Genomic DNA, 12,981 nt, shown 5'->3' with positions numbered 1-12,981 from the left:
AGCTTTTTAATTTGATTTTGGAAGAGATATTTGTGAATATCTTATGATTTGCAAGACCCAATGTGAATTGTGCAGGATGAAAATTAAACTGCAAAACAGTACAATTTTCTTGATTACGGTACAGGCATATGAAAGTGGATAGCTAATACTTTTTTGTTTTTCAGGGCAGACGTGTTGGACACAGAAATGCTGCTGCAGAACACTCGGTTACATACACATACATAAAAATCTTCATCTCCAACAATACTGTACTTAATTCTGCAGATGTACATTTCAGCATGTATTATTCTATGACCACATCATTGTCATAACCCCACCACCACCCTCTCATTGCTTAATGAGAAGTCTGGCATTTGTAATGTTCATAGGTGGCTAGTGATCAAAGCCTTGGAGTTCTTCACCTACAAAGGATGAGCTACGTTTGAAGTTTTCCCCTGTGATTCATAGGCTTTGTAGACCAGGCTCCTTTCACAAAGAGAAAGCAGCCGAAATAATGCTGTTCTGAACACACACAAGAATCCTTTTCAGGGCTTAAGGTGAGCCAAGGTTCAGCAAATTTTCAGCCCTGTATCCTGTGGAGTAATAGTAAGTGATTTTTAGCATATGCAGAGGTCAAGAATCAGTGACTATTACAAACACCAGAGATTAAGAAGAAGGGCCTCCAGGTTGGAAAGCATGACTATGGGATAGCCTTGAATACTGCCACCCTTTATTTTTAAAATTTAGCCCTGATCCCCTACACACGATATTTATGCTATGAGAACCTTAATTGGAACTGCTTGATATTGTGGTTAAGAGGCAATCTAATAATAAAATGCCCTTTCAATAGATGCTTAGTTTGCTACCATCCTATACTACTTCGCTGGGAATAGGATTGTGACGTAAGTGTGTTACACTAGCCACAGGATCACAGCAATTTACTAATCAGAAAAACAAAATAGTAGTATGAGTTAATCCAGAGGCAAGAACAGAGCATCAACAAAGCAGCCATATGTCCATGTCTACAAAGACCAAAGCAAATTAGGGCACAACCGGATTGAGAAAGATGGTAGCTTCTGAACTCAGACGTGACTATCCAATGCAGGGCTGGCAGACCGCAGAGGGGATCCTCTCCTTCACACTCTGGCCACCCTGCATTTGCAGCTAGATAGCTGATTTCAGCTGTCTAACCGGGGTGCCTCAGAGTGGGCTGATGGAGGCCAGACAGTGCATAGAAAGCATCATAATGATGCTTCTGTGGTCCCTTCCCTGCCCCCAGGAATGCCTCCTTTTCAGCTGCTCCATGCTGCTCTTCCAAGCACGGAGCTGGGGATGAGCCATGCCTTCTACGAGATGGCAGGGGTGGCAAGTCAGATTTCTGAGAACTGAAAAATCCTATGGCCATCTAGACGCTGTCTAGCGGCTATAGGTTTGCTCCCTTAGTCCACTCTTTGATTTAAACTGGCTTTCTGCATTCCTTTCTATTTTTTCTCACCCATGAATTTGGGATAGAAATTACACTCATTGCCCCCTGGATTGTTTGGAAATGGACCAGGGAAGTGTGACCCTGGATGTCTTGGAGGCTTTTGATGAAGTAGATAATGGAATTATTTTTGATTACCTGTAGAGATTGGGGATTTGGGGCACTGTTTTACAGTGGTTCTGTTTCACTTGTCTATCTGTTAAGGTAGTTTTGATTGGCTAGTGTTTATCCCTTTAGGATTTGACCTATAGAGTGGGGTTGGATCCGGGAGCACATGTCTTATATGCAGAAGGTATACTGGGACAGATGTACAGTAGTGTGACTTGGTAAAACTCAGCTTCCACCTCCATCAGCCACAACTAGAATGGTTGTGTGTGAAGTGTACATGGCCGAAGACTAACAGGAATGTAACAGCCAGGGCAAGGAATAACATACTCAAGACAGCTTGTTTCTCGTAGTTCCTGGGAAGAAATAGACTAGTATGGACACTGATTTTGTTGCACATTTTGAAAGAAAGCCTTTTTTAACCCTAGAAATGGTTATGGTTTTAATATTGGGAGTGCTCAGTAGACATAGTATCTTGCTATTGCCCTTGTTTGCTTGCAAATCTTTTATTGAGGCTTTCTTTGCTTAGCCTGCTAGAGTATTAGAACTAAGAAAGTACGCTGTAATCCATTGTGTGTATTTACTAGGACAATAGATATATCCTGACCATAAGGTAGTTTTGTGAAACCTCTAAAATCATAGAATCATAGAATAGTAGGGTTGGAAGGGGCCTACAAGGCCATCGAGTCCAACCCCCTGCTCAGTACAGGATTCCCAGGTAGCTATCTTAGGCTGAATCTACACATAGCAGTTATGCCATTATCATACCATTATCATAACTATTGGTGCCCATTGGTGTCATGTGTACCAATAGTTATGATAATGGTATGATAATGGTGTAACTGTGATGTGTAGATTCAGCCTGAGTCTATTGCAGCAAAAACCACAAGGGTCTTGCTGCACCTTAAAGCCTAACCAATTTATTCTGACATACGTTTTTGTGGACATCATCAGTTGCATGGAGTATTGTGGAGAGTGTCGGTTTATATACAATAAAAAGTGGGGGCGGGGGAAATAATTGTGAACAGTGAAGTCGGAAGGAAATTAAATGCAAAATGTGGCAATCACATTATTAACAGTAGTCATTCACAGCAACAACTGCACTGCCAATTAGTAGTAGTTAGTTTAACTACAATTAGTACTTACGTTAAGTGTGGGTTGTTTAACCCAGAATTAACCTATAGCATACTCGAAAAGGTTGGCATGCACTGCAGCTAATCATGGGTTCAATAACCCAAAATTTGCTGATGTTATGTGCAAACAGCCTCTGCCTCTCATAAGTAATGCAGGGATCATATTATGCACTCAACACTATGTTAAGGACATTGTAGTAGTGTATGTGAAGTCTTTTGAACACTTAGGAAAAATGCCAAATAGATACAAAAAATAATCACAATCAGTAATTGCCATCCGTTTAAGAAATGAAAAGCTTTTGACACTGGCTATTGTGATGTTCTTTATTCGTTTAGAAACTGATGAAAACCCGGTCAGCAGAAGGCATTTTCTACAATATCCTAAAGGCTGCGAGGTTTAGGCTGCAATTCTTTATGTACTTACCTGGGAGTAAGTCCCACTGATCTCAATAGGGCTTACTTCTGAGTAGACCTATATAAGATTATACTGTTAGGGTCTTCAATACCCTAAAACAGAGGTGGTGAACCTCTGGTTCTCTAGATGCTGTTGGTCTACATTTTCCATCACCCCTGACTGTTGGCCAAGTCGGCTGGGCTGATGGGAGTTAGTCCAATAGCATCTGCAGGGCCATAATCCCCCCCCCCTTTAGAGTCACTAATAACCTACAGTATGAATAACCTACAATAATGAAGTCACTTCCATGCAGCAATACTTCACCCTCAACAAAAAAACTTAACTAGAAATTGTTTGATTTACCACATAGAAAGTGTGAGCAAAATCACTTTTTTAAAAAGTCAGTACCATTTCCTCCCCTGTTGCCAAAGGTTCTCTTGCCTATATTGTAGGCCCAGAAATATAGGTAAGGGCAGACCTACTCTCATCTTGAGCATGGGCAGGTAGGTAGGTGTTGTTGCTCACCAAGTCTTATTTACCAAAGCAGAGTTGCTGGGGTAGGTACCATGGTGTGTTCTCAAGAGGTATGGGGCAATTCTATATGCGACTATCTCCTTTTCCTTCCCACACTATAAATCATAGGCAAAGCAGGATTATATATCTTATTTTGTATTATGCACATACTCATGCCATATGGATTTTCTTTTCCACACATTATCTTCTCTGGACAAGACTAATGTTAACTGAGAATAAATCATTCTGTCTTATGCACCCCAAAAAATAACTACAAGAACACTTGTATTTGCCCTACAGAGTTGTACATAAACATCCAGCAAATTACCTCTAATTACAGCAGGAGACAGACTTAAAAGAATATAGTACCTTGTAGAAACAGGTTAATATTACCGGATTTATACAGCATCATAAAATGAAGCAGCATTTTCCATAGAAGAATAACTTGTATGTACTATAACAGAAACTGTGAGGAAAATGGCATATTAGGGATGTAATTTTAAACAGATGGGAGGTAATGTTGAATTATATTTAGTGTTGATTTGTGGCCCATTCAGCTGATTCAGGGTATAATCTTATCCATACTTTCTTGGGAGTAACCCCACTGAACTTAGTGGAACTTACTTCTGAGTAAACATGCATAGAATTGCACTGCTGCCTCAACAAATTAAACCAGACTTCTTCCTTCCTCTTTGTATTTCCCTGAGATGTTCTCACACAGGCATTGTGAAGTCTATGACATATTCCTGGTCTATCTTAACAACTCCTTAATTCTTCCATGTTGCAACTGAAGGTGAAATCAAGGGCAGTTCCAGCTGAAGTCTTAAATATGCTTCTGGCTTGGCCACAAAGTCGGGGGGGGGGGCACACAACATAATCATGGCTCTCTAATAGTCCCATGTTTCTCCCTGTTTTCCTATCTTTTCTAATCATGGGGGAAATGTATAAATTTTTCAGCATGCACAATAGTAGCACCACAACCCAGTTTTTCCATTCTTTTTTGTGCGTGTAGCTATGAGATGCACTGAATTGAACATCTCACTCCAAAACATAGCAGTGCACCACTTTGCTCCTCTGCACAGCCCTCCATGCACTGGAGAACTGCATCACAGGTTCTTGAGAGGGGAGGAGAGTGTCACAGATATCCCACAAGGGAGACCCAGCATGCACGTTATTAAATGACTTGGTGCTGTGTTTACACAGACATGTGCGTGTTTGTATTTCTGTTTATCTCTATCTGTCTATATATCTAGGTACAGATACACACGCATTCAGGTAGTCTCACATGCATATGTATGTACATGGGATTCTCCCCGCTTCACTATCTGCCACCTGAGACAGGGGATTCACTCTGTCTCATGGGAGGGCTGGCCCTGCCTGTCAGGTTGCTCATGAGAATTGGAGGGTCCTGCAGAACAATATGGTATATGGTGTAGAGGGCTGTCGGTGAGAGGATCAGCAAAAATCAGGCAAGTGGAAGTGCTTTCAGCTAGCACAAAGCCGGCATAAATTGTAAGTGACTTTAGGATTGCAGCCTTCATCTATTAAAGGTAGACCAAATAGCCTAGGATATGGCCACGTAAGTCCACCCCAGTATTAACATGAAAGAGATCCAGCTTTGATACAGGAAAATAGACAGCTTAAAATACTGTTGTACACAGGTGTGAAGGAGCGCTGGCACTAGTATCAGCTGCCCTGCAAGGTAGGACTGGCCAATTCCAGCCGCAAATTCCCAAAAGACCCCCAGTAGCCACCTGTCCAGGTGGCATTAAAATTAGCGCAGAGGTTACCCAGAAGGAATCACACCGACCTTAAGTTGGATAAATGTTTATTTAGGGAAGAGGCTTAGAGCAAAAGAGATGGGTGGAGGTAGTAGATTGTACAGAGGAGTACAAAGCTAAAGTATTTAAGAAAGGAACCTTTACGCATAGCCTTTTAATCACACACCCAAGCAAAATAACAAAAGCTAGCTAACCTATCCTTGTACATACCAACATAAGGACCTCCCAGGATAGAGTCCAGCCATCAAGCCAGGTCTATAGACCACCATAAAGAGGTGCAACAACCACACTTCTGCTCCAGCTCCTTTTAAGGCTCAGCCCTGGCAACTCAAGGCAGATTTCCCCCAGCTAATCACCAGTCCAGTTCTTGGGTCCACCGCCCTTACCCCAGAAGGAGGCAGGATCATCCCACTAAAACCAGCTGTTATCTCTTTCCCAATTAATGAGGACTGAGCCTGGCCTTGAGCTTCAGGGCCAAGGAGCTTCCCAGGTAACACACTCATGGGTGGTTGCATCATACATGAGAGTAGGGCCTGGCTTCATGGTGGAAAAGCAGGCCGGCATTCTTGACAACAAGTTTTTTTTTATTTTTAAAATTGGTCTTTCCTTTCTTTCTCTCAGCTTCTATATGGCATGAGTCTTGATAGTATACAATATAGTCCTCATATATGACATTTAATGACTCGGTGCTACTCAAAGGTTAGTGGAACTTGGGTCACAACACATCAGCTTTCGCGGGAAAATAGTTATGCAGTTTGCATTTGGCCAGAGGGGAAGAAAAAAGTGGGAAGAGCATCTAGATTGATGCAGCTAGCTGACAAGAAGCAACTGGGGATGCAAAGACAGTGCTGGTGTTACTTTTAAGGACTGATGTTTTTTAAAGAGCTAGCACTGCTTGTGTGCATTCATGTTATCTCTTTGCCCAATCTGTACACTTGTAAATACAGTTTATTACAAAAGACGCCATACATCTCTAGTACACTTTCATGACCAAAGGAAAAAGCTTTCATGAGCATCCCATTGATTGGGAAAGTGGGAACTGCAAAATTCTATTGTATCTTTTTCTTGAAGGGTCTACTACTACATTTATTGATTTTATTGATTACACAGGTTTATATACTGGTTTGCAGTGAACTATCAAAGTGGTTAACATAACAATAATAATATAACCATAAAAATATAACAATCAATATACAATAAAATAATAACTGTCCACCAATAAAACTATACCTATAAAACCTGCATGAAGAGGTAGGTCTTGAGTAAAGATCAAGACTAAAGATGCTGGTCTAATGGTTGCATTCCACAGGGCTGGTGTTGTGTCACTAAACACTCTGTTACAGCAGGACCAGAAGTGAGGTCTCCAAGGACCAGGCAGGGACATAATGGGTGAGGGGATCCCTAAAGTAACCTAGTCCTAAGTTGTTTAGAGCTGTATATGTTAACAACAGAACCTTAAACTTGAAAGTTTGGTTAGTTGTTCAAACCGTTGTCTTTGGTTCCCTTTTCTTTGTATCCTGTGAAAATGTATAACATTTTTTGCTACCAAGCAAAAAGTAAAATAATAATAATAATAATAATAATAATAATAATAAAAATAGAATTGCCAAAGTTGTTGTTGTTGTTGTTCAGTCGTTCAGTCGTGTCCGACTCTTCGTGACCCCATGGACCATAGCACGCCAGGCCTTCCTGTCCTGCGCTCTCTCCCGGAGCGTGCTCAAGTTCATATTCATTGCATCCGTGATGCTATCTAGCCATCTCATCCTCTGCCGTCCCCTTCTCCTTTGGCCTTCAGTCATTCCCAGCATCAGGGTCTTTTCCAGGGTGTTTTCTCTTCGCATTAGGTGGCCAAAATATTGGAGCTTCAGCTTCATTATCTGTCCTTCCAAAGAGCAGTCAGGGTTGATTTCCTTTAGGATGGACTGATTTGACCTCCTTGCAGTCCAGGGGACTCGTAAGAGTCTTCTCCAGCACCACAGTTCAAAAGCATCAATTCTTCGGCGCTCAGCCTTCCTTATAGTCCAGCTCTCACAGCCATACATTACTACTGGGAAAACCATAGCTTTGATTAGACGGACCTTTGTCGGCAAGGTGATGTCTCTGCTTCTTACTATGCTGTCTAGGTTGGCCATAGCTTTCCTCCCAAGGAGCAAGCGTCTTTTAATTTCATGGCTACAGTCACCGTCTGCGGTGATCTTGGAGCCCAAGAAAGTAAAATCTGTCACTGCTTCCATTTCTTCCCCTTCTATATGCCAGGAAGTGATAGGGCCAGATGCCATGATCTTAGTTTTTTTAATGTTGAGTTTCAAACCACTTTTGCACAAGGAAGAAAGTGGGGGCATTCCAATATAGTACTGCTTAACTGCCAGGTGCATAATGGGAGCTGTACCTTTCCTTTGGAGATATTGCCAAGACCGAATACAAGAACAGATTAGAATCAGTGATCTCATCAGGTATGACAATTCTTATTTTTCTGTGTACAATCTGTCAGTGAATATATTTAGGAGTTAAGTAGTCAATGTGTTGTTGAGTATTTTGAAAGCAGGGGCAGATGGAAAGTGAATCTCAGAACAACAACTGTCAGTTGTAAATTGGCAGCACTAGTACAAATACCTGAAGTATTATGGGGGACAATTTACCTGTGTTCTAGATAAATGCTGCTCTTTCTATAACCATGATAGTATTATGAGTGAGTTCATCCCAGGGTTGCGAGCAATGTTGACTGACTTGAAAATGAACCCATAAAGTAAGTGAAGTTTCATTTTCCTGAGAGCTGAGTGATTGTAAGTTTGGGAGAATTGTAAGTTTTGTTGATGAGTTTGGTTTGGTGGCAACACAACTTCTTTTCTCCTTCAACAGAAAAGCTTTGTTATAATTAAACCATGAGGGAGGATTCTGTTTTAGTGATGCAAAACTTAACACAGAGATTTGATTTACGTTTCATACAAGAGGGATTTGCAGCTGTTAGATCTGTTAACTACTCCACCCCACAAACCTTCAAGTGGAGATCAAACACCAGTTTGTAAAATTAAGAAAACTGGAATGGAAAGAAAAGGTGTGAAGTTGCATGTAGGTGAAAAAACTGTGTGTGAAATCTGTGGTGCTGACCTTGGGCAATCTTTTGTGTATATAAGAATATGGTTTTCAGTTTGATCTGCAGACAGGAGAGAGATAAAGAAGCACATGCAAAACAGTGCCCTCTTTTGCCCCCCCCTTTGCAATGCATAAGCGCCTGCCCTATTAGTAGGTATTAATACCTCCCTCTCTCTCTTTTTCTCATAAAAACTTTCATATACTGATTTCTGCAGATCAAACTGCTGTTAAAGAAGTTATTTCTCTCTATTTCTACCGCCTGCCCCACCCATTGGCAATCATAAGTAAGAATTGCATAAACTGTTTCTACTTGGAATTGTTTTCACAATTACTCATATAACAAAAGCATTCAATATATTCATTCATACACCAATTCCATACTGCACTTTCATTCAGAGGGGTAACCCAGCTCTTTGAAAAATCAGTCCCTCAAATAAATTAGACTGAAGAACAAAAGTGTGAGAGAGGCAATAAGTATTATTCTCAAACTCAAATTTCTTAGTAGTTTTGAAATAACTCCTGGCATTCAAGGCAATAACTCCAGAGAGAGCAATGTGACAACTGGAATATATCTTTACAGTTGAGCCACTCTGATTTAGTGATTATTATTATATTTGGGCCTGAGAGACTTGTGCTGTAATCCCAGTTCAGCTGCTGGGCAGATTTGCGAAAATAGCAGGGCTATGATATCATACACCAGATTATCCCAACCTGCAGCTGCCTTGAGTGCCATTTTTTGGTAGAAAGTCAGGGTACAAATCAAATCAATAAACCTGATGCTCTCTAAATGTGTTGGAATTGGAGTCCAAGAATCTGGAGGGCACCAGGTTGGGAAAGGTTGCTATTACACACTTACCTGGGAGTAAGTCCCACTGAAAACAGTCAGACTTCCTTCTGAGTAGGCATACATAGGATTTCACCGTAGGAGTATTGTTCAGGCAAACCAAGTGTTTCTAAGGCTGTAATCCTATATACACATACTTGGGAGCTCAATGGGTCTTCTAAATAGACATGTATAGGATTGCACTGCATGCCTCACTGTTAATGGGATGGAGCTATGCATATATGTACTTGCATTTGGCCGAAAAGTGTACTATCACTGTAATATTCAGCTACTGCCTCTGGGGTAATCTTGTAAACATCCATGAGCTTTCAACGAGTTTTGATATGTTTATCACAGGTCATATCCCAGCAAAGGTTCCTCATCAATAAAAACGAATTACCCTACACAGTTAATGGCTGGATGACTGCAGGGCTAGCCCAAGACATTTTGCTATCTGAGGCAAATGACAAGGCAGCTCTCCTTCCCCACTCCATGTACAAAGGAAAAAAAACTGACTGGGCTGGCAGTTGAATCTTACTTCCCTACTGGTGGTGGGATCTATCTTTCACCACACCTGAGACAGCGGGCTAGTTTAGGAGGCCAGAAGAAGGGAAAAACTGGGGAGTTTAGGAGGAACAGCCAGGAGGCTGCTACTGCTGCCACCCCAGTATCTGCTGCCTAAAGTGGTCGGCTCACCCTGCCTAATAGTAGAGCCAACCCTGGATAATTGTGAAGTTCATTGTGCTTGGCAACTGCTCCGTAAATATTCAAAGAAAAAATAGGCATAAAATGGCCATACTCTAATACTGAGCCCATTAAAGAGGCAAACTATCCAACCTCAAGAGAGAGTCACAAGTTTAGCCATCCTCATATGTTTATTTTAATACAAATAAATGCAACCTGTGGGGAAGGACCATAGCTCAGAGTGGTGGAGCACATGCTTTGCAACATGTCCCTAAGATCAGCCTCTACACCAGAGGATTGGAAGATGGTCAATGTAACACCAATTTTCAAAAAGGGATCCAGGGGGGACCCAGGAAATTATAGATTGGTTAGCTTAACGTCTGTTTGGGGTAAATTGGCTGAAGGCATTATTAAAGATAAAATTAGTAAGCATATAGAAGGACAAGCCCTGCTGAAAAAGAATAAACTCAGCTTCCGCAAAGGTAAGTCCTGTTTCACTAACCTTTTAGATTTCTTCGAGAGTGTCAGTAAACATGTAGACAGGGGTGATCTGGTAGACATTGTTGACTCGGACTTCCAAGAGGCTTTTGACAAAGTCCATCACCAAAGACTCTTGAGCAAACTTAGTAGTCATGGAATAAGAGGACAGGCCCTCTTATGGATCAATAACTGGTTAAAGAACAGAAAGCAGAGAGTAGGAATAAATGGTAAATTCTTCCCATTGGAGGGAAGTAAATAGTGGGGTCCCACGGGGATCTGTATTATAGAATCATAGAATCATAGAATAGTAGGGTTGGAAGGGGCCTATTTTTATTTATTTATTTATTTATTTATTTATTTATTTCTATACCGCCCAATAGCCGAAGTTCTCTACAAGGCCATCGAGTACAACCCCCTGCTCAATGCAGGAATCCAAGTCAGAGCATCCCTGACAGATGGCTGTCCAGCCTCGTCTTGAACGCCTCCAGTGTGGGAGAGCCCACCACCTCCCTGGGCAATTGGTTCCATTGTCGTATTGCTCTGACAGTCAGGAAGTTTTTCCTGATGTTCAGCCGGAATCTGGCTTCCTGTCACTTGAGCCCATTATTCCGTGTCCTGCACTCTGGGATGATCAAGAAGAGATCCTGGCCTTCTTCTCTGTGACAACCTTTCAAGTACTTGAAGAGTGCTATCATATCTCCCCTCAGTCTTCTCTTCTCAAGGCTAAACATGCAGTCTCTCTTCATAGGGCTTTGTTTCCAGTCCCCTGATCATCTTTGTTGCCCTCCTCTGAACCCTCTCCAATTTGTCTGCATCCTTCTTAAAGTGTGGTGCCCAGAACTGGACACAGTACTCCAGATGAGGCCTAACCAGTGCTGACTGGAGGGGAACTAGTACTTCCCGGGATTTGGAAGCTATGCTTCTATGAATGCAGCCCAAAATAGCATTTGCCTTTTTTGCAGCCACATCACATTGTTGGCTCATATTCAGCTTGTGATCGACAACAATTCCAAGATCTTTCTCGCTTGTAGTGTTGTTGAGCCACGTATCCCCCATCTTGTAACTGTGCATTTGGTTTCTTTTTCCTAGGTGCAGAACTTGGCATTTGTCCCTATTAAATGTCATTCTGTTGTTTTCTGCCCAGCGCTCCAGTCTATCCAGATCACTTTGAATTTTGTTTCTGTCTTCCAAAGTATTAGCTATCCTGCCCAATTTGGTGTCATCTGCAAATCTGATCAGCATTCCCTGCACCTCCTCCTCCAAGTCATTAATAAAAATGTTGAAGAGCACTGGGCCCAGGACTGAGCCCTGCGGTACCCCACTCGTTACCTCTCCCCAGTTTGAGAAGGTCCCATTGATAAGCACTCTTTGAGTCCGTTTCTGTAGCCAACTGTGGATCCACCGGATCGTTGTTTCATCTAGCCCACTTTGAGCTAGTTTGCTCATCAGGATATCATGGGGCACTTTGTCGAAAGCTTTGCTGAAGTCGAGGTATATGATGTCTACAGCATTCCCACGGTCTACAAGGGAGGTGACTTGATCAAAAAATGAGATCAGATTTGTCCGGCAGGACTTGTTTTTGACAAATCCATGTTGGCTTCAAGTAATCACGGCATTGTTGTCAAGGTGCTTCCAGATGGATTGCTTTATCATCTGCTCCAGAATTTTCCCAGGGATTGATGTCAGACTGACTGGTCTGTAGTTCCCAGGTTCCTCCTTTTTACCCTTTTTGAAGATAGGGACAACATTAGCCCTCCTCCAGTCATCTGGCACTTCCCCCGTCCTCCATGATTTCTCAAAGAGAATAGACTGTGGTTCTGAGAGTTCTTCTGCCAGTTCCTTTATTACTCTAGGATGCAGTTCATCTGGCCCTGGAGATTTGAACTCATTCCAAGTCATTAGGTGTTCCTTGACCATATGCCTATCGATCTCAAGCTGCAATCCTGCCCCTTCAGCCTGCACTTCGCCTTTGCCAGGGGGGTCATAGACCCTCTTTTGGGAGAAGACTGAGCCAAAGTAGGAATTGAGCACCTCTGCCTTTTCTTTGTCATCTGTTATCGTTTTGCCATCCTTATTGAATAGCTGAACAACCATTTCTTTCCTCTGCCTTTTACTATGCACGTAGTTGAAGAAAGCCTTTTTTAGCATCCCCCACTAACCTCAGCTCATTCTCAGCTTTAGCCTTCCTGATGCCATCCCTGCAATTTTGTGCTACCTGCCTGTACACTTCCTTTGTTACTTGGCCTTCTTTCCACTTCCTATTTGTGTCCTTTTTTGTTTTCAGGTCATCCCTAAGCTTTTTGTGAAGCCACATTGGCTTCTTCTGTTGTCTTCCACCTTTTCTTCTTGTTGGAATTGTTTGTGATTGTGCCTTTTTCCTTTTTTAAATTTAAAAAAGAATTTCCTTTTTTAAAAGCTCCCACCCATCTTGGACTCCTTTTCTCATTAGCATCGCTTGCCATGGGACCTTACTGATCATTGTTCTGAGTTTATTAAAATCACCTTTCCTAAAA

The sequence above is a fragment of the Heloderma suspectum genome, chromosome 1 (assembly GCF_057233095.1).
Source record: "Heloderma suspectum isolate Gila_16-S chromosome 1, 16-S_ref, whole genome shotgun sequence".
NCBI lineage: Eukaryota > Metazoa > Chordata > Lepidosauria > Squamata > Helodermatidae > Heloderma > Heloderma suspectum.
Note: the sequence above shows the minus strand (reverse complement) of the source record.